Genomic DNA, 5,850 nt, shown 5'->3' on the forward strand with positions numbered 1-5,850 from the left:
TCTGCTCCAATCCATCTGGCATTCAGCTGTCAAACTGATCCTCCTAAAGTACAGGTCTAACGCATCATGCATTCCTTCTCTCATTCTGCAAACATCAGTTACTACCTCTAGGATCAAATGTAAAATCATTTCTTTAGATTTTAAAATGCTTTTCAACATGGATCTTTCCTACTTTTTCAATCTTCTTACACTCTACTCTGCTCCATGTCATTTATAACATAGTGACATTATAATGCAGTAGCTTTGACCTTTTCCATATTTTTCATACTGTCTTTCCACTGGCTGTCTCCCATACCTATAATGTTCTACTTATCTCTGCCTCCTGAATCCAAGATTCTTATGCAACTTAAATCCTATCTTCTTGAAAGGTCTTTCCATTCACCACTATTGGTAGCACTTCCTTCTGAGAATACTCATATGCATTTATATACTGCTGAATGTTTGTTGTTTCCATGTTTCTCTCATTAGAATATCTCTTCTTAGAAAGGACCATATTGAGTCTTAGTATAATGTTGAACAAATCAAATATTTAAAATTTTATTGACTGTGACTGACTATGATATAGTTCTGTTCAGTAGTACTAATTGAATATTGAACACTCAAGTTTCAGGTTTACATTCTAATATTCAAGTATACAACATATCATACATTCTTCAAGTCCATAGATATTGTTGTGTAGGAGAAAAGGACAGACCCTTTCTGAAACACAAACAATCTTAGTTTCCATCTAAGATGAGACTACTTCCTAGGACCCAATCCTTTTTTCTCTAACAAAGGAATAGTCATTCACAAAATGTGGGACTTTTAATTCACATCCAGTTCAAGCCAGATAATATTCTCACTAGTTCCACTAAATCCCAATGATTTTATATGTCTCTCATTCTAGGACTTCAAACCCTGCAAATCTATTACACACTTCATCCCAAATTTCAGGAAAATATAGAAGAATATCTTTTGATGTAGAGTGGCTAGTTTCCTTTAAAGACATAAGAAGTTAGTCCTTAGAATTTAGTAAGTCAGAGTTCTGGCTAAGTCAATATTATGCTTTCTTTCACCTGAGACATAAGGCCAGTCTCTGTGAATTGTAACAGCAGCTAGATGGTACTGTGGCTAGAACACTGACTTGGAAGTCAGGAAAATAATGAATTCTAATTTGCTCAGACAACTACTAGCTGTGGATATTTGCAAGTCACTTAACTTCTATGCCTCAATTATCTCAATTATAAAATTAGTATAATAATAATATCTATCTTAGGCTCATTAAGAGAATCAAATGAATTAACATATATTAAGTTGCATACATTAAAGTACCATATAAAGGCTAACTATTATCATTGTTATTTTGTGACTGAGTTTAGGCAGAATCACAAATTGCTGCCCTGATTAAAGTAACCATGAGGGATGGGAAGGAGAAAAGTGTCTATATTTTAGCAAGTGTATCCTTAAGTATATCAGCTAGTTGGCATAATAAATAGAATGTTAGGTATGGGTCAGAAAAATTCCCTTTCTAAGTTCAGATCTGGCCTCTGGTCCTTACTAACTGTGTGACCTTGGGCAATGTCTCAGGTGCTCACCTGTAAAAAGATCTAATCCTGTAAAGGTGACTGATCAGAGCAATACAAGCTTAGAATGCTTTACCACAGGTCAGACACAAATCGTCCACGTGAATATTTGAAATGGAGACATCCCTAAATTTGAGCATCTCACATTTCTTTTGAGCACTGTAGTTCTGTTTTGCTCATAGAACACAGTGCCTTGTTTGATGCAGGAATACCATGCTGGATGGTCCTGTACTAATTTCTCTCATGTCATGAAATCCATTCCAAAGTTCCTCAGAGAGAATTGTCCTTGTATTGCTTCTTTTGATCTCTTATGAGAGTTTCCCTTGCATAAATTACCTGCAATATAGTCTTTTAGACAAATGTATTTTTGGCATTCAAATGTGACTTGTCCAACAGAGTTGCACTCTCTGCAGTAGAGTTTGAATGCTTGACAATTTAGTTCTAGAAAAGACCTCATTGTCTGATATCTTATCTTGCCAGATGATCTTCAGAATCTTCCAGAGACAATCTGAATAGAAGCAATTCTGTTTTCTGGCACGGTATTGGTAGACTGTCTAGTTTTCATGGTATACAATGAAGTCAGCACAGCAGCTCTCTAAGGATTCAGAAGTCTAAAGCCTCTTTTCTGGTACACTTATCTTTGGAGTCTATTAAACAAAGTCATCTGCTTCATTCTCTCTTCCAGAGTCATCAAAATCTAGTACAAAACAAAGTAAAGATGAGTGGTCAGTGCCTTGAAAGGGTTAACATTGGCTTCTTTGATATCTAAGCTCTAAGTGCCTGATTCAGCTACCTGCATGATCATTGAAACAAATCCTTTTCATCCACCTATTCACTTGCTTGGAGTAAATACCTTTCTAACTCACCAGAGAATATGAGACCCCTCAGTCACTCTCACCCTGATTTAGCCCATATGCTAAAATGGTTACCATAGTGTGGCTGCTGTAAATGCTTGCTACACAGCTTCTTGGAATCATAAGGGAGAATTGGTAAATCAGTGGGACATCAAGGTAGGAAAAGTCTTGAAAAGACCCTCCCAGAAGAGGTATTAATCTCTTCTGGACACTCCCTATAATTTTGGCATTTGAATTGAATCTTAAAGGAAGAGAAAACTTTGGGAGGTAAAAATAAGAAAAGAGTTTATTATTCTACGTTTGTGAGACAAGTGGTGCATAGGATTAGAGATGAAAGATGAAATGGGAGTAAAGAATAGAGAAGATTGGTTGGTATGGATTAATGAATATAGTAAGTAGATAAGCAGGAAGATTTCAGAAAAACCTGAAAAAAATTACCTGAATTGATGGTAAATGGAGTAGAACCAAGAGAACACTGTACACAGCAATAATGTGACTGTGATAATCAACTTGGCTCTTTCCAACAACGAGATGATTCAAGCTAATTCCAATAGATTTGTAATGAAAAACATTATCTGCATCCAGAGAGAAGACTAAGGAGAATGAATGTGAATCACATTGTGAATACCACAGCATAGTACTTTTACTTTTTTTGTTGTTAGTTTGCTTGGATTTTTTTCTTTCTATTTTTTCCTTTTGATCTGATTTGTCTTGAACATATGTGAAAATATGTTTAGAAAAATTGTATATATTTAACTTACAATGGATTACTTGCTGTCTAGGGAGGGAGAAAAGGGAGGAAATGTGGAACAAGTTTCCTAAAGACTATCTTTGCATGTATTTTGAAAATAAAAAGTCATTATTATGAAAAATGCTTTTAAAAAGAATACAGGAAGTGGAAAATATTCAGTGAAGAAGGAAAAGTAGGCTGGGATACGTAATAAAGAATTTTAAAAGCTAAACAGAGAAGTCTGTATTTTAAGTAGAGGTGATTAGAGTCTGAACTAACTCTAGGTGTATAGAAAATGGCTGGGTGTGAAAGAGACTGTGAAAGTAGAAATGATAAGATTTGGCAGCTGACTGGATATAAGGGATGAAGGAGAGAGAGGAATCGAATGTAATGTCATTATTATGAGCCCAGGACATTAAAAGTAAGATGATTCCCTAAACAGAAATGAAGAAATTTGAAAGGAAGGAAAATTTAAGAAGATAATGAGGTCAGTTTTAAACTTGTTTAATATAAGATATGTATGGGACATACAATTCAAGGTAACCAGTTGGCAGTTAGTTCTGGGAGATTGAGGTCAGGAGAAAGGATATCCTATCATCTCCATAGAAAGCATAGTTAAATTCATAGGAGCTCAGTGTTACCAGAGTATAGAGAGATAAGAGAAAAGACCAGGGAAAAAATTTGAAAGTCACCCACTTTCAGGAATCATGTTAACCAGCAAAAGAAATTTGGAACTGGATGATACCAAGAAGTAAAGGATTAAAGGACATTTTTTTTTTTTTGCCAAATTGTGCTAAATAGACTAATGAGTGACTCAATATGGTAGCTTGATAAAATTCTAGATTTGGAGAGAGAGGGAGAGACTATATATATTTGTATGTGTTTTTGAGTTATGAATGTGTAGACACATATATGTAAAGAGAATAATTCTTCAATAAACTCACTGGAAAATACACTATGAATGTAATTGTCCATTTTTCCAAGATAATAATCCTTTTTTCATGCCCTGAGGACTTCAGTTCTGATTATAGAATGCTCTATTCCTAATTCCCCAGTCTCCATCTCTCCTTTGCCCAGGATTTAGCTTAATCTCAAGAGATTCCTTACCTCCCTTCCATCCCCAGAGCCATTCTGAGCATAGGGATGCATGGGAATCAAGCTATTAGCTTTCAGGCCAGGTGCTACCTTATATTCCTATGAACTCCAAGAAAGAGAAGCTAGAGTCCATAAAAACCTCCAGGCTAGTGGTATTGCTGGTCCAGTTTTTGCTGATCTGTCCCTGATGAGTCTTGGGGAATTGTAGTGAACAAAGTTGGGATTTAGGATTAAGAATAAATCTTGGCTCACTGATCAAGGTTAAAATCAAGGTGAAACTGAGGGAAATGCCCTTTATAAAAATCTAGAATTATTTCTCTAGCTGGTTATGATTAGAAGGTTCCTATTAATGGTTTCTTCTGCTAATCTCTGACTGAGTGGAGAAAGAAGGAAAACAGGACTGTACAGGGACTCTAGGACTGCTCTAGGTGAACATGGAAGCCAATGGTGGCTAGTATATGGAATGATAAGAAATTAAAAAGCATTCAAACAGAGCAATACTTCCATGGATTTCCAGTTCCTGCCTTGCTCTGGCCTCTTTCTTTTTCAATAATTCGCTTACCATGATAGGTATTTAATACCTCCACTGGCCTCCATTACCTCCAATGTCTATACCATCAAAGAAAAAGTTACTGTTTTTTGATGCCTGAATTCTCTTCCACAATACCCAGTGATCCATTCCACTATCCAGAGTCTGAAAAATTTTATGGAAGTCTAAAATAAAGAATTTGATTGAAAAGATGAATAGATGCAGTTGGTGGAAAGAAAGGAGAAAAGGGAATATATACTAGGAAGAAATCCAAAACAAGTGATGATAATAATAATAACTACAGTTTATATAGCACTATCCCAGGCACTGTGTTAGGAGTATTATGATTAACCCCTCTGATGCTCACAAAAGCCCTGGAAAGTAAGTACCATCATAAATCCCCATTTTACAGATAAGGAAACTGAGGCAAACAGAAGTTAAGTGACTTGTTTAAGGTCACACAGCTAGTTAGTATCTGAGGTTGGATGTGAATTCAGGTCAGGAAGATCTAGCACCCTATCCACTGTGCCATCCAGTGGGGAAAAAGATAAAGAAACAGGGTAGAGAGAGAAAAGAATCATTGAAGGAAAATAGCTGTATTGAGATGAAAATATAGCAGTTAATTGTGTAGCAGAGATGGGGACATCAGGAATTAGGACTCCATAAGAAAGACTGGAAATTTGCTTGGTACTGGTGTCAGAGATTAAGACTCAGATTTTGTTGCTGAGCTAGGGATCCCCAAAGAAAACATAGGACACTTTGAACAGCTAGGAAAACTTCAAAGAATAAACCATCTCCTCTCCTCAATTCCCAGTCTGAGTCCTAGATGCAGAAGACACTGAGCCCTACTAAGTGATATTTTTATTAACCATCTACTCTTATCCCACATAAACCTTGGTGTCCAATTTAATGAGTTAACATGCAAAGAAGCACAATTCTCAACCAAAGCTTATGTGTCCACTAACTATATCTATTCCCAACATCATTTGCCCATATAACTGTATTTCACACTTCTAGAACTTGTAGAATATTACAGCTATAGAGCTACAAAGTGGTAAAATGATTAGATTGAAACTCCTT

The sequence above is a fragment of the Sarcophilus harrisii genome, chromosome 3 (assembly GCF_902635505.1).
Source record: "Sarcophilus harrisii chromosome 3, mSarHar1.11, whole genome shotgun sequence".
In the NCBI taxonomy this organism is placed as follows: Eukaryota; Metazoa; Chordata; class Mammalia; order Dasyuromorphia; family Dasyuridae; genus Sarcophilus; species Sarcophilus harrisii.